Below are 26497 nucleotides of genomic sequence, written 5' to 3'. Positions count from 1 at the left end.
CTTGCATACTGCCTTTACTGCCTCGGTTGGAAAATCTGGCTCTTTGTTGCGGCGCAAGAGTTGTGCAGTAAAGCCTTCAATGGCATTTTCCTCATCATTAGAACTCTGATCAGATATATCACAGGCATGCAGATACGGACGTCTCAACAGCCCATCTGCATCTTGGTTGTCCTTCCCAGCACTATACTCAATGTCAAAATCAAAACTGGAAAGTACGGCCAACCAGCAATGCCCTACTGCGTCCAACTTTGCAGATGTTAAAACGTATGTGAGTGGATTATTGTCTGTCATCACTGTACATTTTACTCCATAGATACAGCGGAAAACGTTCTGGGTGACAGCCCACTTCACAGACAGGAAGTCAAGCTTGTGTGCAGGGTACCTTTGCTCGGACTTGGAGAGACCCCTACTGGCACAGGCAATGACTCTTAACTTGCTCTCCTGTTCTTGATATAGGGCTGCACCGAGAACATGGGCGCTTGCATCGGTGTGCACAATATAATGTTCTTTGGATCTGCAAACCCAAGAACAGGAGCTGTTGTGAGCTTGAGAATCAATGTCTTAAAAGTATCTTCAGCGGTTGGGGTCCATTTTTCGTGAAAAAGGCTTTTTGAGATCCGCACTGGTAGAAACCTTGTGGTTTCTGCCAGACAGACTGGATTTTCTCTTCAGTGGGAGGCAACCAGCACTTAAGTGATTAAGGGGTATTGCAAGCTTGGAATAGTCTTTTATAAACCTCCTGTAATATCCAGTGAACCCAAGGAAAGACTTAAGCTACTTGATGTTATCTGGTCTTGGCCAGGTAGTGAGGGCAGCTGGATCTGTTTTGAGCCCTTCTGATGATACAACATGGCTGAGATATTGGACAGATGTCCTGAAGAACTGACATTTCTCTGGCGACAGCTTTAAAGTAAATTCTTTCATCCTATGGAGGACCTTCAGCGATCATTCCTCATGGTTCTCAAGTGTAGCTGAGAAAGGAGTGACATCATCAAGAAAAACCGAGACCTGACTCAAATTCCTGCTGTCTATACACTTTTCCATAACATAAGAGGAAAGTAGAACACCTCCTTATGCTGTTTTTAATAGAGAACTCTTTGGCATTTATTTTAACACAACACCTAACAGTCTTACCTTCTCTTATCAGTAACTCGAATGATTTGCAGAATCTTGACAGTACTTTTGGGACGAAAGCTCAATATAACCCTGCCTCACCCAGTTTCTATACTGGTCCATTTATGTCTGTTGTCACAGTTGCATGTTTTAGTAGACTTTCAGTTTTGATGTTTTTCATCTGCATGTGGTGCACAGCTGCTGGGGTGTCCTTTGCTAAATCTTTAGTGCCTCCAAACTTCAGATTCAACAGATTACTTCCTTTTATTTTGACATTGAGGAAAAGTTGCCTACACAGAATTTCTTATTTTGAAATAGCTCAACAGGCACTGCTGGGATTTGAACCCAGGATCTCCTGTTTACAAGACAGGTGCTTTGACCGGCTAAGCTACAGTGCCTCCTTCAGGGAAGGGAAAAACCAAGTAACCTCTGCAGACACAGTTTTGAATCGGTTTGTCACATTTTTCCCCACCAGCTGTTGGACAGTAGCCAGAGGCACACAGCTCAAGGCGCTGTGGCTTAGCTGGCCAAAGCGCCTGTCTCGTAAACAGGAGATCCTGGGTTCAAATCCCAGCAGTGCCTTACCTCCCTACCAATGCCATTACATTTCATTAATGAGTGCTGATGGCGGGAAGCATTGGGTGTTATGCTTTCTCTCCTTCCTTTCCAAGAAGAGGACACAATGAAGATTTAGACATGCCCAAGACATCAATATTGGGTGAACAACCCTCAGAAGCTCCACTAGCGGTTTAATGCCTGGGACCCTCCAGCATTTGTTCTAGAACTGAAGAAGCTTCTCGGATCGGGTGCAAAGAAGTTTTTAAAGCTCTCAAGAGTACCGTGAGGTGGATAACTGAGGACATACAAAGACTTTGAAAGATTTCCCAACTCCAAGATTAAGAATGCAATTAACACTGTGAAGAAGATGGTTTCAAATGGTAACAGGAAGGCACTGCTGGGATTTGAACCCAGGATCTCCTGTTTACTAGACAGGCGCTTTGACCAGCTGAGCCACAGCGCCTCCTGCTGACAGGCAAACCGGTAATACCTGGTATTACCTGGTACTGCAGAAGGAGATGAGTTCAACTTTTTTTTTACTTTTGTGCACTATAAATGTAAGATATGGTCAAATAGTCCAACAAGTAACTTCCTGTTCCTCACTTCGTCAATGACCTCAGTGGAAACATCATAAGGTGAAGGAGAAGCTTTTGAGACTGATTCAACAGGGTGAGTCTGAACACTGTGAAGAAGATGGTTTCAAATAGTAAGAGGAAGGCACTGCTGGGATTTGAACCCAGGATCTCCTGTTTACTAGACAGGCACTTTGACCAGCTAAGCCACAGCGCCTCCTGCTGTCAGGCAATCCGGTAATACCTGGTATTACCTGGTACTGCAGAAGGAGACGAGTTCACTTTTTTAACTTTTGTGCACTATCAATGTAGGATATGGTCAAATAGTCCAACAAGTAACTTCCTGTCCCTCACTTCTTCAATGACCTCGGTGGAAACATCATAAGGTGAAGGAGAAGCTTTTGAGACTGATTCAACAGGGTGAGTCTGAACAAGTCCTCAAAACAACTCTATTTCCCTTGGCAAGGGATGATTCCCGCACTTTACTGTCAAAGCTTTGTTTGTTTCGTAAAGCACTCTTTTGAATGTGCTCAATGGCTAACTGGTAGCTTTCTGCAAGACTCTCTCAGCTCTCCAGATCTAATTTCTGTTCACGTAGACAATCGGAAAGAGACATCTGCAGCAGGGGGCATGGCCCAGCTACATCAGTTTGACAGAAATCTGCTGGTATTGCAGAGGCTCCAATAGCCAAACATTGTACTCGTGCAGACGATGGTACTGCTGCCTCCTCCTCCTCAAGAGTTGAGGAATACTCATGTCTCTTGCATACTGCCTTTACTGCCTCGGTTGGAAAATCTGGCTCTTTGTTGCGGCGCAAGAGTTGTGCAGTAAAGCCTTCAATGGCATTTTCCTCATCATTAGAACTCTGATCAGATATATCACAGGCATGCAGATACGGACGTCTCAACAGCCCATCTGCATCTTGGTTGTCCTTCCCAGCACTATACTCAATGTCAAAATCAAAACTGGAAAGTACGGCCAACCAGCAATGCCCTACTGCGTCCAACTTTGCAGATGTTAAAACGTATGTGAGTGGATTATTGTCTGTCATCACTGTACATTTTACTCCATAGATACAGCGGAAAACGTTCTGGGTGACAGCCCACTTCACAGACAGGAAGTCAAGCTTGTGTGCAGGGTACCTTTGCTCGGACTTGGAGAGACCCCTACTGGCACAGGCAATGACTCTTAACTTGCTCTCCTGTTCTTGATATAGGGCTGCACCGAGAACATGGGCGCTTGCATCGGTGTGCACAATATAATGTTCTTTGGATCTGCAAACCCAAGAACAGGAGCTGTTGTGAGCTTGAGAATCAATGTCTTAAAAGTATCTTCAGCGGTTGGGGTCCATTTTTCGTGAAAAAGGCTTTTTGAGATCCGCACTGGTAGAAACCTTGTGGTTTCTGCCAGACAGACTGGATTTTCTCTTCAGTGGGAGGCAACCAGCACTTAAGTGATTAAGGGGTATTGCAAGCTTGGAATAGTCTTTTATAAACCTCCTGTAATATCCAGTGAACCCAAGGAAAGACTTAAGCTACTTGATGTTATCTGGTCTTGGCCAGGTAGTGAGGGCAGCTGGATCTGTTTTGAGCCCTTCTGATGATACAACATGGCTGAGATATTGGACAGATGTCCTGAAGAACTGACATTTCTCTGGCGACAGCTTTAAAGTAAATTCTTTCATCCTATGGAGGACCTTCAGCGATCATTCCTCATGGTTCTCAAGTGTAGCTGAGAAAGGAGTGACATCATCAAGAAAAACCGAGACCTGACTCAAATTCCTGCTGTCTATACACTTTTCCATAACATAAGAGGAAAGTAGAACACCTCCTTATGCTGTTTTTAATAGAGAACTCTTTGGCATTTATTTTAACACAACACCTAACAGTCTTACCTTCTCTTATCAGTAACTCGAATGATTTGCAGAATCTTGACAGTACTTTTGGGACGAAAGCTCAATATAACCCTGCCTCACCCAGTTTCTATACTGGTCCATTTATGTCTGTTGTCACAGTTGCATGTTTTAGTAGACTTTCAGTTTTGATGTTTTTCATCTGCATGTGGTGCACAGCTGCTGGGGTGTCCTTTGCTAAATCTTTAGTGCCTCCAAACTTCAGATTCAACAGATTACTTCCTTTTATTTTGACATTGAGGAAAAGTTGCCTACACAGAATTTCTTATTTTGAAATAGCTCAACAGGCACTGCTGGGATTTGAACCCAGGATCTCCTGTTTACAAGACAGGTGCTTTGACCGGCTAAGCTACAGTGCCTCCTTCAGGGAAGGGAAAAACCAAGTAACCTCTGCAGACACAGTTTTGAATCGGTTTGTCACATTTTTCCCCACCAGCTGTTGGACAGTAGCCAGAGGCACACAGCTCAAGGCGCTGTGGCTTAGCTGGCCAAAGCGCCTGTCTCGTAAACAGGAGATCCTGGGTTCAAATCCCAGCAGTGCCTTACCTCCCTACCAATGCCATTACATTTCATTAATGAGTGCTGATGGCGGGAAGCATTGGGTGTTATGCTTTCTCTCCTTCCTTTCCAAGAAGAGGACACAATGAAGATTTAGACATGCCCAAGACATCAATATTGGGTGAACAACCCTCAGAAGCTCCACTAGCGGTTTAATGCCTGGGACCCTCCAGCATTTGTTCTAGAACTGAAGAAGCTTCTCGGATCGGGTGCAAAGAAGTTTTTAAAGCTCTCAAGAGTACCGTGAGGTGGATAACTGAGGACATACAAAGACTTTGAAAGATTTCCCAACTCCAAGATTAAGAATGCAATTAACACTGTGAAGAAGATGGTTTCAAATGGTAACAGGAAGGCACTGCTGGGATTTGAACCCAGGATCTCCTGTTTACTAGACAGGCGCTTTGACCAGCTGAGCCACAGCGCCTCCTGCTGACAGGCAAACCGGTAATACCTGGTATTACCTGGTACTGCAGAAGGAGACGAGTTCAACTTTTTTTTAACTTTTGTGCACTATAAATGTAAGATATGGTCAAATAGTCCAACAAGTAACTTCCTGTTCCTCACTTCGTCAATGACCTCAGTGGAAACATCATAAGGTGAAGGAGAAGCTTTTGAGACTGATTCAACAGGGTGAGTCTGAACACTGTGAAGAAGATGGTTTCAAATAGTAAGAGGAAGGCACTGCTGGGATTTGAACCCAGGATCTCCTGTTTACTAGACAGGCACTTTGACCAGCTAAGCCACAGCGCCTCCTGCTGTCAGGCAATCCGGTAATACCTGGTATTACCTGGTACTGCAGAAGGAGACGAGTTCACTTTTTTAACTTTTGTGCACTATCAATGTAGGATATGGTCAAATAGTCCAACAAGTAACTTCCTGTCCCTCACTTCTTCAATGACCTCGGTGGAAACATCATAAGGTGAAGGAGAAGCTTTTGAGACTGATTCAACAGGGTGAGTCTGAACAAGTCCTCAAAACAACTCTATTTCCCTTGGCAAGGGTGGATTCCCGCACTTTACTGTCAAAGCTTTGTTTGTTTCGTAAAGCACTCTTTTGAATGTGCTCAATGGCTAACTGGTAGCTTTCTGCAAGACTCTCTCAGCTCTCCAGATCTAATTTCTGTTCACGTAGACAATCGGAAAGAGACATCTGCAGCAGGGGGCATGGCCCAGCTACATCAGTGTGACAGAAATCTGCTGGTATTGCAGAGGCTCCAATAGCCAAACATTGTACTCGTGCAGACGATGGTACTGCTGCCTCCTCCTCCTCAAGAGTTGAGGAATACTCATGTCTCTTGCATACTGCCTTTACTGCCTCGGTTGGAAAATCTGGCTCTTTGTTGCGGCGCAAGAGCTGTGCAGTAAAGCCTTCAATGGCATTTTCCTCATCATTAGAACTCTGATCAGATATATCACAGGCATGCAGATACGGACGTCTCAACAGCCCATCTGCATCTTGGTTGTCCTTCCCAGCACTATACTCAATGTCAAAATCAAAACTGGAAAGTACGGCCAACCAGCAATGCCCTACTGCGTCCAACTTTGCAGATGTTAAAACGTATGTGAGTGGATTATTGTCTGTCATCACTGTACATTTTACTCCATAGATACAGCGGAAAACGTTCTGGGTGACAGCCCACTTCACAGACAGGAAGTCAAGCTTGTGTGCAGGGTACCTTTGCTCGGACTTGGAGAGACCCCTACTGGCACAGGCAATGACTCTTAACTTGCTCTCCTGTTCTTGATATAGGGCTGCACCGAGAACATGGGCGCTTGCATCGGTGTGCACAATATAATGTTCTTTGGATCTGCAAACCCAAGAACAGGAGCTGTTGTGAGCTTGAGAATCAATGTCTTAAAAGTATCTTCAGCGGTTGGGGTCCATTTTTCGTGAAAAAGGCTTTTTGAGATCCGCACTGGTAGAAACCTTGTGGTTTCTGCCAGACAGACTGGATTTTCTCTTCAGTGGGAGGCAACCAGCACTTAAGTGATTAAGGGGTATTGCAAGCTTGGAATAGTCTTTTATAAACCTCCTGTAATATCCAGTGAACCCAAGGAAAGACTTAAGCTACTTGATGTTATCTGGTCTTGGCCAGGTAGTGAGGGCAGCTGGATCTGTTTTGAGCCCTTCTGATGATACAACATGGCTGAGATATTGGACAGATGTCCTGAAGAACTGACATTTCTCTGGCGACAGCTTTAAAGTAAATTCTTTCATCCTATGGAGGACCTTCAGCGATCATTCCTCATGGTTCTCAAGTGTAGCTGAGAAAGGAGTGACATCATCAAGAAAAACCGAGACCTGACTCAAATTCCTGCTGTCTATACACTTTTCCATAACATAAGAGGAAAGTAGAACACCTCCTTATGCTGTTTTTAATAGAGAACTCTTTGGCATTTATTTTAACACAACACCTAACAGTCTTACCTTCTCTTATCAGTAACTCGAATGATTTGCAGAATCTTGACAGTACTTTTGGGACGAAAGCTCAATATAACACTGCCTCACCCAGTTTCTATACTGGTCCATTTATGTCTGTTGTCACAGTTGCATGTTTTAGTAGACTTTCAGTTTTGATGTTTTTCATCTGCATGTGGTGCACAGCTGCTGGGGTGTCCTTTGCTAAATCTTTAGTGCCTCCAAACTTCAGATTCAACAGATTACTTCCTTTTATTTTGACATTGAGGAAAAGTTGCCTACACAGAATTTCTTATTTTGAAATAGCTCAACAGGCACTGCTGGGATTTGAACCCAGGATCTCCTGTTTACAAGACAGGTGCTTTGACCGGCTAAGCTACAGTGCCTCCTTCAGGGAAGGGAAAAACCAAGTAACCTCTGCAGACACAGTTTTGAATCGGTTTGGCACATTTTTCCCCACCAGCTGTTGGACAGTAGCCAGAGGCACACAGCTCAAGGCGCTGTGGCTTAGCTGGCCAAAGCGCCTGTCTCGTAAACAGGAGATCCTGGGTTCAAATCCCAGCAGTGCCTTACCTCCCTACCAATGCCATTACATTTCATTAATGAGTGCTGATGGCGGGAAGCATTGGGCGTTATGCTTTCTCTCCTTCCTTTCCAAGAAGAGGACACAATGAAGATTTAGACATGCCCAAGACATCAATATTGGGTGAACAACCCTCAGAAGCTCCACTAGCGGTTTAATGCCTGGGACCCTCCAGCATTTGTTCTAGAACTGAAGAAGCTTCTCGGATCGGGTGCAAAGAAGTTTTTAAAGCTCTCAAGAGTACCGTGAGGTGGATAACTGAGGACATACAAAGACTTTGAAAGATTTCCCAACTCCAAGATTAAGAATGCAATTAACACTGTGAAGAAGATGGTTTCAAATGGTAACAGGAAGGCACTGCTGGGATTTGAACCCAGGATCTCCTGTTTACTAGACAGGCGCTTTGACCAGCTGAGCCACAGCGCCTCCTGCTGACAGGCAAACCGGTAATACCTGGTATTACCTGGTACTGCAGAAGGAGACGAGTTCAACTTTTTTTTAACTTTTGTGCACTATAAATGTAAGATATGGTCAAATAGTCCAACAAGTAACTTCCTGTTCCTCACTTCGTCAATGACCTCAGTGGAAACATCATAAGGTGAAGGAGAAGCTTTTGAGACTGATTCAACAGGGTGAGTCTGAACACTGTGAAGAAGATGGTTTCAAATAGTAACAGGAAGGCACTGCTGGGATTTGAACCCAGGATCTCCTGTTTACTAGACAGGCACTTTGACCAGCTAAGCCACAGCGCCTCCTGCTGTCAGGCAATCCGGTAATACCTGGTATTACCTGGTACTGCAGAAGGAGACGAGTTCACTTTTTTAACTTTTGTGCACTATCAATGTAGGATATGGTCAAATAGTCCAACAAGTAACTTCCTGTCCCTCACTTCTTCAATGACCTCGGTGGAAACATCATAAGGTGAAGGAGAAGCTTTTGAGACTGATTCAACAGGGTGAGTCTGAACAAGTCCTCAAAACAACTCTATTTCCCTTGGCAAGGGTGGATTCCCGCACTTTACTGTCAAAGCTTTGTTTGTTTCGTAAAGCACTCTTTTGAATGTGCTCAATGGCTAACTGGTAGCTTTCTGCAAGACTCTCTCAGCTCTCCAGATCTAATTTCTGTTCACGTAGACAATCGGAAAGAGACATCTGCAGCAGGGGGCATGGCCCAGCTACATCAGTTTGACAGAAATCTGCTGGTATTGCAGAGGCTCCAATAGCCAAACATTGTACTCGTGCAGACGATGGTACTGCTGCCTCCTCCTCCTCAAGAGTTGAGGAATACTCATGTCTCTTGCATACTGCCTTTACTGCCTCGGTTGGAAAATCTGGCTCTTTGTTGCGGCGCAAGAGCTGTGCAGTAAAGCCTTCAATGGCATTTTCCTCATCATTAGAACTCTGATCAGATATATCACAGGCATGCAGATACGGACGTCTCAACAGCCCATCTGCATCTTGGTTGTCCTTCCCAGCACTATACTCAATGTCAAAATCAAAACTGGAAAGTACGGCCAACCAGCAATGCCCTACTGCGTCCAACTTTGCAGATGTTAAAACGTATGTGAGTGGATTATTGTCTGTCATCACTGTACATTTTACTCCATAGATACAGCGGAAAACGTTCTGGGTGACAGCCCACTTCACAGACAGGAAGTCAAGCTTGTGTGCAGGGTACCTTTGCTCGGACTTGGAGAGACCCCTACTGGCACAGGCAATGACTCTTAACTTGCTCTCCTGTTCTTGATATAGGGCTGCACCGAGAACATGGGCGCTTGCATCGGTGTGCACAATATAATGTTCTTTGGATCTGCAAACCCAAGAACAGGAGCTGTTGTGAGCTTGAGAATCAATGTCCTAAAAGTATCTTCAGCGGTTGGGGTCCATTTTTCGTGAAAAAGGCTTTTTGAGATCCGCACTGGTAGAAACCTTGTGGTTTCTGCCAGACAGACTGGATTTTCTCTTCAGTGGGAGGCAACCAGCACTTAAGTGATTAAGGGGTATTGCAAGCTTGGAATAGTCTTTTATAAACCTCCTGTAATATCCAGTGAACCCAAGGAAAGACTTAAGCTACTTGATGTTATCTGGTCTTGGCCAGGTAGTGAGGGCAGCTGGATCTGTTTTGAGCCCTTCTGATGATACAACATGGCTGAGATATTGGACAGATGTCCTGAAGAACTGACATTTCTCTGGCGACAGCTTTAAAGTAAATTCTTTCATCCTATGGAGGACCTTCAGCGATCATTCCTCATGGTTCTCAAGTGTAGCTGAGAAAGGAGTGACATCATCAAGAAAAACCGAGACCTGACTCAAATTCCTGCTGCCTATACACTTTTCCATAACATAAGAGGAAAGTAGAACACCTCCTTATGCTGTTTTTAATAGAGAACTCTTCGGCATTTATTTTAACACAACACCTAACAGTCTTACCTTCTCTTATCAGTAACTCGAATGATTTGCAGAATCTTGACAGTACTTTTGGGACGAAAGCTCAATATAACCCTGCCTCACCCAGTTTCTATACTGGTCCATTTATGTCTGTTGTCACAGTTGCATGTTTTAGTAGACTTTCAGTTTTGATGTTTTTCATCTGCATGTGGTGCACAGCTGCTGGGGTGTCCTTTGCTAAATCTTTAGTGCCTCCAAACTTCAGATTCAACAGATTACTTCCTTTTATTTTGACATTGAGGAAAAGTTGCCTACACAGAATTTCTTATTTTGAAATAGCTCAACAGGCACTGCTGGGATTTGAACCCAGGATCTCCTGTTTACAAGACAGGTGCTTTGACCGGCTAAGCTACAGTGCCTCCTTCAGGGAAGGGAAAAACCAAGTAACCTCTGCAGACACAGTTTTGAATCGGTTTGTCACATTTTTCCCCACCAGCTGTTGGACAGTAGCCAGAGGCACACAGCTCAAGGCGCTGTGGCTTAGCTGGCCAAAGCGCCTGTCTCGTAAACAGGAGATCCTGGGTTCAAATCCCAGCAGTGCCTTACCTCCCTACCAATGCCATTACATTTCATTAATGAGTGCTGATGGCGGGAAGCATTGGGCGTTATGCTTTCTCTCCTTCCTTTCCAAGAAGAGGACACAATGAAGATTTAGACATGCCCAAGACATCAATATTGGGTGAACAACCCTCAGAAGCTCCACTAGCGGTTTAATGCCTGGGACCCTCCAGCATTTGTTCTAGAACTGAAGAAGCTTCTCGGATCGGGTGCAAAGAAGTTTTTAAAGCTCTCAAGAGTACCGTGAGGTGGATAACTGAGGACATACAAAGACTTTGAAAGATTTCCCAACTCCAAGATTAAGAATGCAATTAACACTGTGAAGAAGATGGTTTCAAATGGTAACAGGAAGGCACTGCTGGGATTTGAACCCAGGATCTCCTGTTTACTAGACAGGCGCTTTGACCAGCTGAGCCACAGCGCCTCCTGCTGACAGGCAAACCGGTAATACCTGGTATTACCTGGTACTGCAGAAGGAGACGAGTTCAACTTTTTTTTAACTTTTGTGCACTATAAATGTAAGATATGGTCAAATAGTCCAACAAGTAACTTCCTGTTCCTCACTTCGTCAATGACCTCAGTGGAAACATCATAAGGTGAAGGAGAAGCTTTTGAGACTGATTCAACAGGGTGAGTCTGAACACTGTGAAGAAGATGGTTTCAAATAGTAACAGGAAGGCACTGCTGGGATTTGAACCCAGGATCTCCTGTTTACTAGACAGGCACTTTGACCAGCTAAGCCACAGCGCCTCCTGCTGTCAGGCAATCCGGTAATACCTGGTATTACCTGGTACTGCAGAAGGAGACGAGTTCACTTTTTTAACTTTTGTGCACTATCAATGTAGGATATGGTCAAATAGTCCAACAAGTAACTTCCTGTCCCTCACTTCTTCAATGACCTCGGTGGAAACATCATAAGGTGAAGGAGAAGCTTTTGAGACTGATTCAACAGGGTGAGTCTGAACAAGTCCTCAAAACAACTCTATTTCCCTTGGCAAGGGTGGATTCCCGCACTTTACTGTCAAAGCTTTGTTTGTTTCGTAAAGCACTCTTTTGAATGTGCTCAATGGCTAACTGGTAGCTTTCTGCAAGACTCTCTCAGCTCTCCAGATCTAATTTCTGTTCACGTAGACAATCGGAAAGAGACATCTGCAGCAGGGGGCATGGCCCAGCTACATCAGTGTGACAGAAATCTGCTGGTATTGCAGAGGCTCCAATAGCCAAACATTGTACTCGTGCAGACGATGGTACTGCTGCCTCCTCCTCCTCAAGAGTTGAGGAATACTCATGTCTCTTGCATACTGCCTTTACTGCCTCGGTTGGAAAATCTGGCTCTTTGTTGCGGCGCAAGAGCTGTGCAGTAAAGCCTTCAATGGCATTTTCCTCATCATTAGAACTCTGATCAGATATATCACAGGCATGCAGATACGGACGTCTCAACAGCCCATCTGCATCTTGGTTGTCCTTCCCAGCACTATACTCAATGTCAAAATCAAAACTGGAAAGTACGGCCAACCAGCAATGCCCTACTGCGTCCAACTTTGCAGATGTTAAAACGTATGTGAGTGGATTATTGTCTGTCATCACTGTACATTTTACTCCATAGATACAGCGGAAAACGTTCTGGGTGACAGCCCACTTCACAGACAGGAAGTCAAGCTTGTGTGCAGGGTACCTTTGCTCGGACTTGGAGAGACCCCTACTGGCACAGGCAATGACTCTTAACTTGCTCTCCTGTTCTTGATATAGGGCTGCACCGAGAACATGGGCGCTTGCATCGGTGTGCACAATATAATGTTCTTTGGATCTGCAAACCCAAGAACAGGAGCTGTTGTGAGCTTGAGAATCAATGTCTTAAAAGTATCTTCAGCGGTTGGGGTCCATTTTTCGTGAAAAAGGCTTTTTGAGATCCGCACTGGTAGAAACCTTGTGGTTTCTGCCAGACAGACTGGATTTTCTCTTCAGTGGGAGGCAACCAGCACTTAAGTGATTAAGGGGTATTGCAAGCTTGGAATAGTCTTTTATAAACCTCCTGTAATATCCAGTGAACCCAAGGAAAGACTTAAGCTACTTGATGTTATCTGGTCTTGGCCAGGTAGTGAGGGCAGCTGGATCTGTTTTGAGCCCTTCTGATGATACAACATGGCTGAGATATTGGACAGATGTCCTGAAGAACTGACATTTCTCTGGCGACAGCTTTAAAGTAAATTCTTTCATCCTATGGAGGACCTTCAGCGATCATTCCTCATGGTTCTCAAGTGTAGCTGAGAAAGGAGTGACATCATCAAGAAAAACCGAGACCTGACTCAAATTCCTGCTGTCTATACACTTTTCCATAACATAAGAGGAAAGTAGAACACCTCCTTATGCTGTTTTTAATAGAGAACTCTTTGGCATTTATTTTAACACAACACCTAACAGTCTTACCTTCTCTTATCAGTAACTCGAATGATTTGCAGAATCTTGACAGTACTTTTGGGACGAAAGCTCAATATAACCCTGCCTCACCCAGTTTCTATACTGGTCCATTTATGTCTGTTGTCACAGTTGCATGTTTTAGTAGACTTTCAGTTTTGATGTTTTTCATCTGCATGTGGTGCACAGCTGCTGGGGTGTCCTTTGCTAAATCTTTAGTGCCTCCAAACTTCAGATTCAACAGATTACTTCCTTTTATTTTGACATTGAGGAAAAGTTGCCTACACAGAATTTCTTATTTTGAAATAGCTCAACAGGCACTGCTGGGATTTGAACCCAGGATCTCCTGTTTACAAGACAGGTGCTTTGACCGGCTAAGCTACAGTGCCTCCTTCAGGGAAGGGAAAAACCAAGTAACCTCTGCAGACACAGTTTTGAATCGGTTTGGCACATTTTTCCCCACCAGCTGTTGGACAGTAGCCAGAGGCACACAGCTCAAGGCGCTGTGGCTTAGCTGGCCAAAGCGCCTGTCTCGTAAACAGGAGATCCTGGGTTCAAATCCCAGCAGTGCCTTACCTCCCTACCAATGCCATTACATTTCATTAATGAGTGCTGATGGCGGGAAGCATTGGGCGTTATGCTTTCTCTCCTTCGTTTCCAAGAAGAGGACACAATGAAGATTTAGACATGCCCAAGACATCAATATTGGGTGAACAACCCTCAGAAGCTCCACTAGCGGTTTAATGCCTGGGACCCTCCAGCATTTGTTCTAGAACTGAAGAAGCTTCTCGGATCGGGTGCAAAGAAGTTTTTAAAGCTCTCAAGAGTACCGTGAGGTGGATAACTGAGGACATACAAAGACTTTGAAAGATTTCCCAACTCCAAGATTAAGAATGCAATTAACACTGTGAAGAAGATGGTTTCAAATGGTAACAGGAAGGCACTGCTGGGATTTGAACCCAGGATCTCCTGTTTACTAGACAGGCGCTTTGACCAGCTGAGCCACAGCGCCTCCTGCTGACAGGCAAACCGGTAATACCTGGTATTACCTGGTACTGCAGAAGGAGACGAGTTCAACTTTTTTTTAACTTTTGTGCACTATAAATGTAAGATATGGTCAAATAGTCCAACAAGTAACTTCCTGTTCCTCACTTCGTCAATGACCTCAGTGGAAACATCATAAGGTGAAGGAGAAGCTTTTGAGACTGATTCAACAGGGTGAGTCTGAACACTGTGAAGAAGATGGTTTCAAATAGTAACAGGAAGGCACTGCTGGGATTTGAACCCAGGATCTCCTGTTTACTAGACAGGCACTTTGACCAGCTAAGCCACAGCGCCTCCTGCTGTCAGGCAATCCGGTAATACCTGGTATTACCTGGTACTGCAGAAGGAGACGAGTTCACTTTTTTAACTTTTGTGCACTATCAATGTAGGATATGGTCAAATAGTCCAACAAGTAACTTCCTGTCCCTCACTTCTTCAATGACCTCGGTGGAAACATCATAAGGTGAAGGAGAAGCTTTTGAGACTGATTCAACAGGGTGAGTCTGAACAAGTCCTCAAAACAACTCTATTTCCCTTGGCAAGGGTGGATTCCCGCACTTTACTGTCAAAGCTTTGTTTGTTTCGTAAAGCACTCTTTTGAATGTGCTCAATGGCTAACTGGTAGCTTTCTGCAAGACTCTCTCAGCTCTCCAGATCTAATTTCTGTTCACGTAGACAATCGGAAAGAGACATCTGCAGCAGGGGGCATGGCCCAGCTACATCAGTTTGACAGAAATCTGCTGGTATTGCAGAGGCTCCAATAGCCAAACATTGTACTCGTGCAGACGATGGTACTGCTGCCTCCTCCTCCTCAAGAGTTGAGGAATACTCATGTCTCTTGCATACTGCCTTTACTGCCTCGGTTGGAAAATCTGGCTCTTTGTTGCGGCGCAAGAGCTGTGCAGTAAAGCCTTCAATGGCATTTTCCTCATCATTAGAACTCTGATCAGATATATCACAGGCATGCAGATACGGACGTCTCAACAGCCCATCTGCATCTTGGTTGTCCTTCCCAGCACTATACTCAATGTCAAAATCAAAACTGGAAAGTACGGCCAACCAGCAATGCCCTACTGCGTCCAACTTTGCAGATGTTAAAACGTATGTGAGTGGATTATTGTCTGTCATCACTGTACATTTTACTCCATAGATACAGCGGAAAACGTTCTGGGTGACAGCCCACTTCACAGACAGGAAGTCAAGCTTGTGTGCAGGGTACCTTTGCTCGGACTTGGAGAGACCCCTACTGGCACAGGCAATGACTCTTAACTTGCTCTCCTGTTCTTGATATAGGGCTGCACCGAGAACATGGGCGCTTGCATCGGTGTGCACAATATAATGTTCTTTGGATCTGCAAACCCAAGAACAGGAGCTGTTGTGAGCTTGAGAATCAATGTCCTAAAAGTATCTTCAGCGGTTGGGGTCCATTTTTCGTGAAAAAGGCTTTTTGAGATCCGCACTGGTAGAAACCTTGTGGTTTCTGCCAGACAGACTGGATTTTCTCTTCAGTGGGAGGCAACCAGCACTTAAGTGATTAAGGGGTATTGCAAGCTTGGAATAGTCTTTTATAAACCTCCTGTAATATCCAGTGAACCCAAGGAAAGACTTAAGCTACTTGATGTTATCTGGTCTTGGCCAGGTAGTGAGGGCAGCTGGATCTGTTTTGAGCCCTTCTGATGATACAACATGGCTGAGATATTGGACAGATGTCCTGAAGAACTGACATTTCTCTGGCGACAGCTTTAAAGTAAATTCTTTCATCCTATGGAGGACCTTCAGCGATCATTCCTCATGGTTCTCAAGTGTAGCTGAGAAAGGAGTGACATCATCAAGAAAAACCGAGACCTGACTCAAATTCCTGCTGCCTATACACTTTTCCATAACATAAGAGGAAAGTAGAACACCTCCTTATGCTGTTTTTAATAGAGAACTCTTCGGCATTTATTTTAACACAACACCTAACAGTCTTACCTTCTCTTATCAGTAACTCGAATGATTTGCAGAATCTTGACAGTACTTTTGGGACGAAAGCTCAATATAACCCTGCCTCACCCAGTTTCTATACTGGTCCATTTATGTCTGTTGTCACAGTTGCATGTTTTAGTAGACTTTCAGTTTTGATGTTTTTCATCTGCATGTGGTGCACAGCTGCTGGGGTGTCCTTTGCTAAATCTTTAGTGCCTCCAAACTTCAGATTCAACAGATTACTTCCTTTTATTTTGACATTGAGGAAAAGTTGCCTACACAGAATTTCTTATTTTGAAATAGCTCAACAGGCACTGCTGGGATTTGAACCCAGGATCTCCTGTTTACAAGACAGGTGCTTTGACCGGCTAAGCTACAGTGCCTCCTTCAGGGAAGGGAAAAACCAAGTAACCTCTGCAGACACAGTTTTGAATCGGTTTGTCACATTTTTCCCCACCAGCTGTTGGACAGTAGCCAGAGGCACACAGCTCAAGGCGCTGTGGCTTAGCTGGCCAAAGCGCCTGTCTCGTAAACAGGAGATCCTGGGTTCAAATCCCAGCAGTGCCTTACCTCCCTACCAATGCCATTACATTTCATTAATGAGTGCTGATGGCGGGAAGCATTGGGCGTTATGCTTTCTCTCCTTCCTTTCCAAGAAGAGGACACAATGAAGATTTAGACATGCCCAAGACATCAATATTGGGTGAACAACCCTCAGAAGCTCCACTAGCGGTTTAATGCCTGGGACCCTCCAGCATTTGTTCTAGAACTGAAGAAGCTTCTCGGATCGGGTGCAAAGAAGTTTTTAAAGCTCTCAAGAGTACCGTGAGGTGGATAACTGAGGACATACAAAGACTTTGAAAGATTTCCCAACTCCAAGATTAAGAATGCAATTAACACTGTGAAGAAGATGGTTTCAAATGGTAACAGGAAGGCACTGCTGGGATTTGAACCCAGGATCTCCTGTTTACTAGACAGGCGCTTTGACCAGCTGAGCCACAGCGCCTCCTGCTGACAGGCAAACCGGTAATACCTGGTATTACCTGGTACTGCAGAAGGAGACGAGTTCAACTTTTTTTTAACTTTTGTGCACTATAAATGTAAGATATGGTCAAATAGTCCAACAAGTAACTTCCTGTTCCTCACTTCGTCAATGACCTCAGTGGAAACATCATAAGGTGAAGGAGAAGCTTTTGAGACTGATTCAACAGGGTGAGTCTGAACAAGTCCTCAAAACAACTCTATTTCCCTTGGCAAGGGTGGATTCCCGCACTTTACTGTCAAAGCTTTGTTTGTTTCGAAAAGCACTCTTTTGAATGTGCTCAATGGCTAACTGGTAGCTTTCTGCAAGACTCTCTCAGCTCTCCAGATCTAATTTCTGTTCACGTAGACAATCGGAAAGAGACATCTGCAGCAGGGGGCATGGCCCAGCTACATCAGTTTGACAGAAATCTGCTGGTATTGCAGAGGCTCCAATAGCCAAACATTGTACTCGTGCAGACGATGGTACTGCTGCCTCCTCCTCCTCAAGAGTTGAGGAATACTCATGTCTCTTGCATACTGCCTTTACTGCCTCGGTTGGAAAATCTGGCTCTTTGTTGCGGCGCAAGAGCTGTGCAGTAAAGCCTTCAATGGCATTTTCCTCATCATTAGAACTCTGATCAGATATATCACAGGCATGCAGATACGGACGTCTCAACAGCCCATCTGCATCTTGGTTGTCCTTCCCAGCACTATACTCAATGTCAAAATCAAAACTGGAAAGTACGGCCAACCAGCAATGCCCTACTGCGTCCAACTTTGCAGATGTTAAAACGTATGTGAGTGGATTATTGTCTGTCATCACTGTACATTTTACTCCATAGATACAGCGGAAAACGTTCTGGGTGACAGCCCACTTCACAGACAGGAAGTCAAGCTTGTGTGCAGGGTACCTTTGCTCGGACTTGGAGAGACCCCTACTGGCACAGGCAATGACTCTTAACTTGCTCTCCTGTTCTTGATATAGGGCTGCACCGAGAACATGGGCGCTTGCATCGGTGTGCACAATATAATGTTCTTTGGATCTGCAAACCCAAGAACAGGAGCTGTTGTGAGCTTGAGAATCAATGTCTTAAAAGTATCTTCAGCGGTTGGGGTCCATTTTTCGTGAAAAAGGCTTTTTGAGATCCGCACTGGTAGAAACCTTGTGGTTTCTGCCAGACAGACTGGATTTTCTCTTCAGTGGGAGGCAACCAGCACTTAAGTGATTAAGGGGTATTGCAAGCTTGGAATAGTCTTTTATAAACCTCCTGTAATATCCAGTGAACCCAAGGAAAGACTTAAGCTACTTGATGTTATCTGGTCTTGGCCAGGTAGTGAGGGCAGCTGGATCTGTTTTGAGCCCTTCTGATGATACAACATGGCTGAGATATTGGACAGATGTCCTGAAGAACTGACATTTCTCTGGCGACAGCTTTAAAGTAAATTCTTTCATCCTATGGAGGACCTTCAGCGATCATTCCTCATGGTTCTCAAGTGTAGCTGAGAAAGGAGTGACATCATCAAGAAAAACCGAGACCTGACTCAAATTCCTGCTGCCTATACACTTTTCCATAACATAAGAGGAAAGTAGAACACCTCCTTATGCTGTTTTTAATAGAGAACTCTTCGGCATTTATTTTAACACAACACCTAACAGTCTTACCTTCTCTTATCAGTAACTCGAATGATTTGCAGAATCTTGACAGTACTTTTGGGACGAAAGCTCAATATAACCCTGCCTCACCCAGTTTCTATACTGGTCCATTTATGTCTGTTGTCACAGTTGCATGTTTTAGTAGACTTTCAGTTTTGATGTTTTTCATCTGCATGTGGTGCACAGCTGCTGGGGTGTCCTTTGCTAAATCTTTAGTGCCTCCAAACTTCAGATTCAACAGATTACTTCCTTTTATTTTGACATTGAGGAAAAGTTGCCTACACAGAATTTCTTATTTTGAAATAGCTCAACAGGCACTGCTGGGATTTGAACCCAGGATCTCCTGTTTACAAGACAGGTGCTTTGACCGGCTAAGCTACAGTGCCTCCTTCAGGGAAGGGAAAAACCAAGTAACCTCTGCAGACACAGTTTTGAATCGGTTTGTCACATTTTTCCCCACCAGCTGTTGGACAGTAGCCAGAGGCACACAGCTCAAGGCGCTGTGGCTTAGCTGGCCAAAGCGCCTGTCTCGTAAACAGGAGATCCTGGGTTCAAATCCCAGCAGTGCCTTACCTCCCTACCAATGCCATTACATTTCATTAATGAGTGCTGATGGCGGGAAGCATTGGGCGTTATGCTTTCTCTCCTTCGTTTCCAAGAAGAGGACACAATGGAGATTTAGACATGCCCAAGACATCAATATTGGGTGAACAACCCTCAGAAGCTCCACTAGCGGTTTAATGCCTGGGACCCTCCAGCATTTGTTCTAGAACTGAAGAAGCTTCTCGGATCGGGTGCAAAGAAGTTTTTAAAGCTCTCAAGAGTACCGTGAGGTGGATAACTGAGGACATACAAAGACTTTGAAAGATTTCCCAACTCCAAGATTAAGAATGCAATTAACACTGTGAAGAAGATGGTTTCAAATGGTAACAGGAAGGCACTGCTGGGATTTGAACCCAGGATCTCCTGTTTACTAGACAGGCGCTTTGACCAGCTGAGCCACAGCGCCTCCTGCTGACAGGCAAACCGGTAATACCTGGTATTACCTGGTACTGCAGAAGGAGACGAGTTCAACTTTTTTTTAACTTTTGTGCACTATAAATGTAAGATATGGTCAAATAGTCCAACAAGTAACTTCCTGTTCCTCACTTCGTCAATGACCTCAGTGGAAACATCATAAGGTGAAGGAGAAGCTTTTGAGACTGATTCAACAGGGTGAGTCTGAACACTGTGAAGAAGATGGTTTCAAATAGTAACAGGAAGGCACTGCTGGGATTTGAACCCAGGATCTCCTGTTTACTAGACAGGCACTTTGACCAGCTAAGCCACAGCGCCTCCTGCTGTCAGGCAATCCGGTAATACCTGGTATTACCTGGTACTGCAGAAGGAGACGAGTTCACTTTTTTAACTTTTGTGCACTATCAATGTAGGATATGGTCAAATAGTCCAACAAGTAACTTCCTGTCCCTCACTTCTTCAATGACCTCGGTGGAAACATCATAAGGTGAAGGAGAAGCTTTTGAGACTGATTCAACAGGGTGAGTCTGAACAAGTCCTCAAAACAACTCTATTTCCCTTAGCAAGGGTGGATTCCAGCACTTTACTGTCAAAGCTTTGTTTGTTTCGTAAAGCACTCTTTTGAATGTGCTCAATGGCTAACTGGTAGCTTTCTGCAAGACTCTCTCAGCTCTCCAGATCTAATTTCTGTTCACGTAGACAATCGGAAAGAGACATCTGCAGCAGGGGGCATGGCCCAGCTACATCAGTTTGACAGAAATCTGCTGGTATTGCAGAGGCTCCAATAGCCAAACATTGTACTCGTGCAGACGATGGTACTGCTGCCTCCTCCTCCTCAAGAGTTGAGGAATACTCATGTCTCTTGCATACTGCCTTTACTGCCTCGGTTGGAAAATCTGGCTCTTTGTTGCGGCGCAAGAGCTGTGCAGTAAAGCCTTCAATGGCATTTTCCTCATCATTAGAACTCTGATCAGATATATCACAGGCATGCAGATACGGACGTCTCAACAGCCCATCTGCATCTTGGTTGTCCTTCCCAGCACTATACTCAATGTCAAAATCAAAACTGGAAAGTACGGCCAACCAGCAATGCCCTACTGCGTCCAACTTTGCAGATGTTAAAACGTATGTGAGTGGATTATTGTCTGTCATCACTGTACATTTTACTCCATAGATACAGCGGAAAACGTTCTGGGTGACAGCCCACTTCACAGACAGGAAGTCAAGCTTGTGTGCAGGGTACCTTTGCTCGGACTTGGAGAGACCCCTACTGGCACAGGCAATGACTCTTAACTTGCTCTCCTGTTCTTGATATAGGGCTGCACCGAGAACATGGGCGCTTGCATCGGTGTGCACAATATAATGTTCTTTGGATCTGCAAACCCAAGAACAGGAGCTGTTGTGAGCTTGAGAATCAATGTCTTAAAAGTATCTTCAGCGGTTGGGGTCCATTTTTCGTGAAAAAGGCTTTTTGAGATCCGCACTGGTAGAAACCTTGTGGTTTCTGCCAGACAGACTGGATTTTCTCTTCAGTGGGAGGCAACCAGCACTTAAGTGATTAAGGGGTATTGCAAGCTTGGAATAGTCTTTTATAAACCTCCTGTAATATCCAGTGAACCCAAGGAAAGACTTAAGCTACTTGATGTTATCTGGTCTTGGCCAGGTAGTGAGGGCAGCTGGATCTGTTTTGAGCCCTTCTGATGATACAACATGGCTGAGATATTGGACAGATGTCCTGAAGAACTGACATTTCTCTGGCGACAGCTTTAAAGTAAATTCTTTCATCCTATGGAGGACCTTCAGCGATCATTCCTCATGGTTCTCAAGTGTAGCTGAGAAAGGAGTGACATCATCAAGAAAAACCGAGACCTGACTCAAATTCCTGCTGCCTATACACTTTTCCATAACATAAGAGGAAAGTAGAACACCTCCTTATGCTGTTTTTAATAGAGAACTCTTCGGCATTTATTTTAACACAACACCTAACAGTCTTACCTTCTCTTATCAGTAACTCGAATGATTTGCAGAATCTTGACAGTACTTTTGGGACGAAAGCTCAATATAACCCTGCCTCACCCAGTTTCTATACTGGTCCATTTATGTCTGTTGTCACAGTTGCATGTTTTAGTAGACTTTCAGTTTTGATGTTTTTCATCTGCATGTGGTGCACAGCTGCTGGGGTGTCCTTTGCTAAATCTTTAGTGCCTCCAAACTTCAGATTCAACAGATTACTTCCTTTTATTTTGACATTGAGGAAAAGTTGCCTACACAGAATTTCTTATTTTGAAATAGCTCAACAGGCACTGCTGGGATTTGAACCCAGGATCTCCTGTTTACAAGACAGGTGCTTTGACCGGCTAAGCTACAGTGCCTCCTTCAGGGAAGGGAAAAACCAAGTAACCTCTGCAGACACAGTTTTGAATCGGTTTGTCACATTTTTCCCCACCAGCTGTTGGACAGTAGCCAGAGGCACACAGCTCAAGGCGCTGTGGCTTAGCTGGCCAAAGCGCCTGTCTCGTAAACAGGAGATCCTGGGTTCAAATCCCAGCAGTGCCTTACCTCCCTACCAATGCCATTACATTTCATTAATGAGTGCTGATGGCGGGAAGCATTGGGCGTTATGCTTTCTCTCCTTCGTTTCCAAGAAGAGGACACAATGAAGATTTAGACATGCCCAAGACATCAATATTGGGTGAACAACCCTCAGAAGCTCCACTAGCGGTTTAATGCCTGGGACCCTCCAGCATTTGTTCTAGAACTGAAGAAGCTTCTCGGATCGGGTGCAAAGAAGTTTTTAAAGCTCTCAAGAGTACCGTGAGGTGGATAACTGAGGACATACAAAGACTTTGAAAGATTTCCCAACTCCAAGATTAAGAATGCAATTAACACTGTGAAGAAGATGGTTTCAAATGGTAACAGGAAGGCACTGCTGGGATTTGAACCCAGGATCTCCTGTTTACTAGACAGGCGCTTTGACCAGCTGAGCCACAGCGCCTCCTGCTGACAGGCAAACCGGTAATACCTGGTATTACCTGGTACTGCAGAAGGAGATGAGTTCAACTTTTTTTTAACTTTTGTGCACTATAAATGTAAGATATGGTCAAATAGTCCAACAAGTAACTTCCTGTTCCTCACTTCGTCAATGACCTCAGTGGAAACATCATAAGGTGAAGGAGAAGCTTTTGAGACTGATTCAACAGGGTGAGTCTGAACACTGTGAAGAAGATGGTTTCAAATAGTAACAGGAAGGCACTGCTGGGATTTGAACCCAGGATCTCCTGTTTACTAGACAGGCACTTTGACCAGCTAAGCCACAGCGCCTCCTGCTGTCAGGCAATCCGGTAATACCTGGTATTACCTGGTACTGCAGAAGGAGACGAGTTCACTTTTTTAACTTTTGTGCACTATCAATGTAGGATATGGTCAAATAGTCCAACAAGTAACTTCCTGTCCCTCACTTCTTCAATGACCTCGGTGGAAACATCATAAGGTGAAGGAGAAGCTTTTGAGACTGATTCAACAGGGTGAGTCTGAACAAGTCCTCAAAACAACTCTATTTCCCTTGGCAAGGGTGGATTCCCGCACTTTACTGTCAAAGCTTTGTTTGTTTCGAAAAGCACTCTTTTGAATGTGCTCAATGGCTAACTGGTAGCTTTCTGCAAGACTCTCTCAGCTCTCCAGATCTAATTTCTGTTCACGTAGACAATCGGAAAGAGACATCTGCAGCAGGGGGCATGGCCCAGCTATATCAGTTTGACAGAAATCTGCTGGTATTGCAGAGGCTCCAATAGCCAAACATTGTACTCGTGCAGACGATGGTACTGCTGCCTCCTCCTCCTCAAGAGTTGAGGAATACTCATGTCTCTTGCATACTGCCTTTACTGCCTCGGTTGGAAAATCTGGCTCTTTGTTGCGGCGCAAGAGCTGTGCAGTAAAGCCTTCAATGGCATTTTCCTCATCATTAGAACTCTGATCAGATATATCACAGGCATGCAGATACGGACGTCTCAACAGCCCATCTGCATCTTGGTTGTCCTTCCCAGCACTATACTCAATGTCAAAATCAAAACTGGAAAGTACGGCCAACCAGCAATGCCCTACTGCGTCCAACTTTGCAGATGTTAAAACGTATGTGAGTGGATTATTGTCTGTCATCACTGTACATTTTACTCCATAGATACAGCGGAAAACGTTCTGGGTGACAGCCCACTTCACAGACAGGAAGTCAAGCTTGTGTGCAGGGTACCTTTGCTCGGACTTGGAGAGACCCCTACTGGCACAGGCAATGACTCTTAACTTGCTCTCCTGTTCTTGATATAGGGCTGCACCGAGAACATGGGCGCTTGCATCGGTGTGCACAATATAATGTTCTTTGGATCTGCAAACCCAAGAACAGGAGCTGTTGTGAGCTTGAGAATCAATGTCTTAAAAGTATCTTCAGCGGTTGGGGTCCATTTTTCGTGAAAAAGGCTTTTTGAGATCCGCACTGGTAGAAACCTTGTGGTTTCTGCCAGACAGACTGGATTTTCTCTTCAGTGGGAGGCAACCAGCACTTAAGTGATTAAGGGGTATTGCAAGCTTGGAATAGTCTTTTATAAACCTCCTGTAATATCCAGTGAACCCAAGGAAAGACTTAAGCTACTTGATGTTATCTGGTCTTGGCCAGGTAGTGAGGGCAGCTGGATCTGTTTTGAGCCCTTCTGATGATACAACATGGCTGAGATATTGGACAGATGTCCTGAAGAACTGACATTTCTCTGGCGACAGCTTTAAAGTAAATTCTTTCATCCTATGGAGGACCTTCAGCGATCATTCCTCATGGTTCTCAAGTGTAGCTGAGAAAGGAGTGACATCATCAAGAAAAACCGAGACCTGACTCAAATTCCTGCTGCCTATACACTTTTCCATAACATAAGAGGAAAGTAGAACACCTCCTTATGCTGTTTTTAATAGAGAACTCTTCGGCATTTATTTTAACACAACACCTAACAGTCTTACCTTCTCTTATCAGTAACTCGAATGATTTGCAGAATCTTGACAGTACTTTTGGGACGAAAGCTCAATATAACCCTGCCTCACCCAGTTTCTATACTGGTCCATTTATGTCTGTTGTCACAGTTGCATGTTTTAGTAGACTTTCAGTTTTGATGTTTTTCATCTGCATGTGGTGCACAGCTGCTGGGGTGTCCTTTGCTAAATCTTTAGTGCCTCCAAACTTCAGATTCAACAGATTACTTCCTTTTATTTTGACATTGAGGAAAAGTTGCCTACACAGAATTTCTTATTTTGAAATAGCTCAACAGGCACTGCTGGGATTTGAACCCAGGATCTCCTGTTTACAAGACAGGTGCTTTGACCGGCTAAGCTACAGTGCCTCCTTCAGGGAAGGGAAAAACCAAGTAACCTCTGCAGACACAGTTTTGAATCGGTTTGTCACATTTTTCCCCACCAGCTGTTGGACAGTAGCCAGAGGCACACAGCTCAAGGCGCTGTGGCTTAGCTGGCCAAAGCGCCTGTCTCGTAAACAGGAGATCCTGGGTTCAAATCCCAGCAGTGCCTTACCTCCCTACCAATGCCATTACATTTCATTAATGAGTGCTGATGGCGGGAAGCATTGGGCGTTATGCTTTCTCTCCTTCGTTTCCAAGAAGAGGACACAATGAAGATTTAGACATGCCCAAGACATCAATATTGGGTGAACAACCCTCAGAAGCTCCACTAGCGGTTTAATGCCTGGGACCCTCCAGCATTTGTTCTAGAACTGAAGAAGCTTCTCGGATCGGGTGCAAAGAAGTTTTTAAAGCTCTCAAGAGTACCGTGAGGTGGATAACTGAGGACATACAAAGACTTTGAAAGATTTCCCAACTCCAAGATTAAGAATGCAATTAACACTGTGAAGAAGATGGTTTCAAATGGTAACAGGAAGGCACTGCTGGGATTTGAACCCAGGATCTCCTGTTTACTAGACAGGCGCTTTGACCAGCTGAGCCACAGCGCCTCCTGCTGACAGGCAAACCGGTAATACCTGGTATTACCTGGTACTGCAGAAGGAGACGAGTTCAACTTTTTTTTAACTTTTGTGCACTATAAATGTAAGATATGGTCAAATAGTCCAACAAGTAACTTCCTGTTCCTCACTTCGTCAATGACCTCAGTGGAAACATCATAAGGTGAAGGAGAAGCTTTTGAGACTGATTCAACAGGGTGAGTCTGAACAAGTCCTCAAAACAACTCTATTTCCCTTGGCAAGGGTGGATTCCCGCACTTTACTGTCAAAGCTTTGTTTGTTTCGAAAAGCACTCTTTTGAATGTGCTCAATGGCTAACTGGTAGCTTTCTGCAAGACTCTCTCAGCTCTCCAGATCTAATTTCTGTTCACGTAGACAATCGGAAAGAGACATCTGCAGCAGGGGGCATGGCCCAGCTACATCAGTTTGACAGAAATCTGCTGGTATTGCAGAGGCTCCAATAGCCAAACATTGTACTCGTGCAGACGATGGTACTGCTGCCTCCTCCTCCTCAAGAGTTGAGGAATACTCATGTCTCTTGCATACTGCCTTTACTGCCTCGGTTGGAAAATCTGGCTCTTTGTTGCGGCGCAAGAGCTGTGCAGTAAAGCCTTCAATGGCATTTTCCTCATCATTAGAACTCTGATCAGATA

At 44.6% G+C, this 26497-nt stretch overlaps 34 non-coding genes across 34 annotated transcripts; 9 read left to right on the top strand and 25 right to left on the bottom strand.

Moving 5' to 3' along the window:
• Window positions 1–1437: 1437 nt before the first annotated feature.
• trnat-ugu (transfer RNA threonine (anticodon UGU)) lies at window positions 1438–1511 on the bottom strand. Its single transcript has one exon. It is a non-coding gene; the product is annotated as a tRNA-Thr (tRNA).
• Window positions 1512–1621: 110 nt separating this feature from the next.
• On the top strand, window positions 1622–1695 carry trnat-cgu (transfer RNA threonine (anticodon CGU)). The gene has a single exon. It is a non-coding gene; the product is annotated as a tRNA-Thr (tRNA).
• A 365-nt stretch (window positions 1696–2060) lies between these two features.
• trnat-agu (transfer RNA threonine (anticodon AGU)) lies at window positions 2061–2134 on the bottom strand. The gene has a single exon. It is a non-coding gene; the product is annotated as a tRNA-Thr (tRNA).
• A 252-nt stretch (window positions 2135–2386) lies between these two features.
• trnat-agu (transfer RNA threonine (anticodon AGU)) lies at window positions 2387–2460 on the bottom strand. The gene has a single exon. It is a non-coding gene; the product is annotated as a tRNA-Thr (tRNA).
• A 1980-nt stretch (window positions 2461–4440) lies between these two features.
• On the bottom strand, window positions 4441–4514 carry trnat-ugu (transfer RNA threonine (anticodon UGU)). Its single transcript has one exon. It is a non-coding gene; the product is annotated as a tRNA-Thr (tRNA).
• Window positions 4515–4624: 110 nt separating this feature from the next.
• trnat-cgu (transfer RNA threonine (anticodon CGU)) lies at window positions 4625–4698 on the top strand. Its single transcript has one exon. It is a non-coding gene; the product is annotated as a tRNA-Thr (tRNA).
• Window positions 4699–5063: 365 nt separating this feature from the next.
• trnat-agu (transfer RNA threonine (anticodon AGU)) lies at window positions 5064–5137 on the bottom strand. Its single transcript has one exon. It is a non-coding gene; the product is annotated as a tRNA-Thr (tRNA).
• Window positions 5138–5389: 252 nt separating this feature from the next.
• trnat-agu (transfer RNA threonine (anticodon AGU)) lies at window positions 5390–5463 on the bottom strand. Its single transcript has one exon. It is a non-coding gene; the product is annotated as a tRNA-Thr (tRNA).
• Window positions 5464–7443: 1980 nt separating this feature from the next.
• trnat-ugu (transfer RNA threonine (anticodon UGU)) lies at window positions 7444–7517 on the bottom strand. The gene has a single exon. It is a non-coding gene; the product is annotated as a tRNA-Thr (tRNA).
• Window positions 7518–7627: 110 nt separating this feature from the next.
• trnat-cgu (transfer RNA threonine (anticodon CGU)) lies at window positions 7628–7701 on the top strand. The gene has a single exon. It is a non-coding gene; the product is annotated as a tRNA-Thr (tRNA).
• Window positions 7702–8066: 365 nt separating this feature from the next.
• trnat-agu (transfer RNA threonine (anticodon AGU)) lies at window positions 8067–8140 on the bottom strand. Its single transcript has one exon. It is a non-coding gene; the product is annotated as a tRNA-Thr (tRNA).
• Window positions 8141–8392: 252 nt separating this feature from the next.
• Window positions 8393–8466, bottom strand: trnat-agu (transfer RNA threonine (anticodon AGU)). Its single transcript has one exon. It is a non-coding gene; the product is annotated as a tRNA-Thr (tRNA).
• A 1980-nt stretch (window positions 8467–10446) lies between these two features.
• On the bottom strand, window positions 10447–10520 carry trnat-ugu (transfer RNA threonine (anticodon UGU)). Its single transcript has one exon. It is a non-coding gene; the product is annotated as a tRNA-Thr (tRNA).
• Window positions 10521–10630: 110 nt separating this feature from the next.
• On the top strand, window positions 10631–10704 carry trnat-cgu (transfer RNA threonine (anticodon CGU)). Its single transcript has one exon. It is a non-coding gene; the product is annotated as a tRNA-Thr (tRNA).
• Window positions 10705–11069: 365 nt separating this feature from the next.
• trnat-agu (transfer RNA threonine (anticodon AGU)) lies at window positions 11070–11143 on the bottom strand. The gene has a single exon. It is a non-coding gene; the product is annotated as a tRNA-Thr (tRNA).
• Window positions 11144–11395: 252 nt separating this feature from the next.
• Window positions 11396–11469, bottom strand: trnat-agu (transfer RNA threonine (anticodon AGU)). Its single transcript has one exon. It is a non-coding gene; the product is annotated as a tRNA-Thr (tRNA).
• A 1980-nt stretch (window positions 11470–13449) lies between these two features.
• trnat-ugu (transfer RNA threonine (anticodon UGU)) lies at window positions 13450–13523 on the bottom strand. Its single transcript has one exon. It is a non-coding gene; the product is annotated as a tRNA-Thr (tRNA).
• A 110-nt stretch (window positions 13524–13633) lies between these two features.
• On the top strand, window positions 13634–13707 carry trnat-cgu (transfer RNA threonine (anticodon CGU)). Its single transcript has one exon. It is a non-coding gene; the product is annotated as a tRNA-Thr (tRNA).
• Window positions 13708–14072: 365 nt separating this feature from the next.
• Window positions 14073–14146, bottom strand: trnat-agu (transfer RNA threonine (anticodon AGU)). The gene has a single exon. It is a non-coding gene; the product is annotated as a tRNA-Thr (tRNA).
• Window positions 14147–14398: 252 nt separating this feature from the next.
• Window positions 14399–14472, bottom strand: trnat-agu (transfer RNA threonine (anticodon AGU)). Its single transcript has one exon. It is a non-coding gene; the product is annotated as a tRNA-Thr (tRNA).
• Window positions 14473–16452: 1980 nt separating this feature from the next.
• Window positions 16453–16526, bottom strand: trnat-ugu (transfer RNA threonine (anticodon UGU)). Its single transcript has one exon. It is a non-coding gene; the product is annotated as a tRNA-Thr (tRNA).
• Window positions 16527–16636: 110 nt separating this feature from the next.
• trnat-cgu (transfer RNA threonine (anticodon CGU)) lies at window positions 16637–16710 on the top strand. Its single transcript has one exon. It is a non-coding gene; the product is annotated as a tRNA-Thr (tRNA).
• Window positions 16711–17075: 365 nt separating this feature from the next.
• Window positions 17076–17149, bottom strand: trnat-agu (transfer RNA threonine (anticodon AGU)). Its single transcript has one exon. It is a non-coding gene; the product is annotated as a tRNA-Thr (tRNA).
• A 1983-nt stretch (window positions 17150–19132) lies between these two features.
• Window positions 19133–19206, bottom strand: trnat-ugu (transfer RNA threonine (anticodon UGU)). The gene has a single exon. It is a non-coding gene; the product is annotated as a tRNA-Thr (tRNA).
• A 110-nt stretch (window positions 19207–19316) lies between these two features.
• trnat-cgu (transfer RNA threonine (anticodon CGU)) lies at window positions 19317–19390 on the top strand. The gene has a single exon. It is a non-coding gene; the product is annotated as a tRNA-Thr (tRNA).
• Window positions 19391–19755: 365 nt separating this feature from the next.
• trnat-agu (transfer RNA threonine (anticodon AGU)) lies at window positions 19756–19829 on the bottom strand. Its single transcript has one exon. It is a non-coding gene; the product is annotated as a tRNA-Thr (tRNA).
• A 252-nt stretch (window positions 19830–20081) lies between these two features.
• Window positions 20082–20155, bottom strand: trnat-agu (transfer RNA threonine (anticodon AGU)). The gene has a single exon. It is a non-coding gene; the product is annotated as a tRNA-Thr (tRNA).
• A 1980-nt stretch (window positions 20156–22135) lies between these two features.
• On the bottom strand, window positions 22136–22209 carry trnat-ugu (transfer RNA threonine (anticodon UGU)). The gene has a single exon. It is a non-coding gene; the product is annotated as a tRNA-Thr (tRNA).
• A 110-nt stretch (window positions 22210–22319) lies between these two features.
• Window positions 22320–22393, top strand: trnat-cgu (transfer RNA threonine (anticodon CGU)). The gene has a single exon. It is a non-coding gene; the product is annotated as a tRNA-Thr (tRNA).
• Window positions 22394–22758: 365 nt separating this feature from the next.
• trnat-agu (transfer RNA threonine (anticodon AGU)) lies at window positions 22759–22832 on the bottom strand. The gene has a single exon. It is a non-coding gene; the product is annotated as a tRNA-Thr (tRNA).
• Window positions 22833–23084: 252 nt separating this feature from the next.
• Window positions 23085–23158, bottom strand: trnat-agu (transfer RNA threonine (anticodon AGU)). Its single transcript has one exon. It is a non-coding gene; the product is annotated as a tRNA-Thr (tRNA).
• A 1980-nt stretch (window positions 23159–25138) lies between these two features.
• On the bottom strand, window positions 25139–25212 carry trnat-ugu (transfer RNA threonine (anticodon UGU)). The gene has a single exon. It is a non-coding gene; the product is annotated as a tRNA-Thr (tRNA).
• A 110-nt stretch (window positions 25213–25322) lies between these two features.
• trnat-cgu (transfer RNA threonine (anticodon CGU)) lies at window positions 25323–25396 on the top strand. Its single transcript has one exon. It is a non-coding gene; the product is annotated as a tRNA-Thr (tRNA).
• A 365-nt stretch (window positions 25397–25761) lies between these two features.
• trnat-agu (transfer RNA threonine (anticodon AGU)) lies at window positions 25762–25835 on the bottom strand. The gene has a single exon. It is a non-coding gene; the product is annotated as a tRNA-Thr (tRNA).
• Window positions 25836–26497: the final 662 nt, after the last annotated feature.

The sequence above is a fragment of the Astatotilapia calliptera genome, chromosome 13 (genome assembly GCF_964374335.1).
Source record: "Astatotilapia calliptera chromosome 13, fAstCal68.1, whole genome shotgun sequence".
Taxonomy (NCBI): Eukaryota; Metazoa; Chordata; class Actinopteri; order Cichliformes; family Cichlidae; genus Astatotilapia; species Astatotilapia calliptera.
The sequence above is the reverse complement of the archived record's forward strand: the minus strand, read 5'-3'. Positions and strand labels throughout refer to the sequence as shown.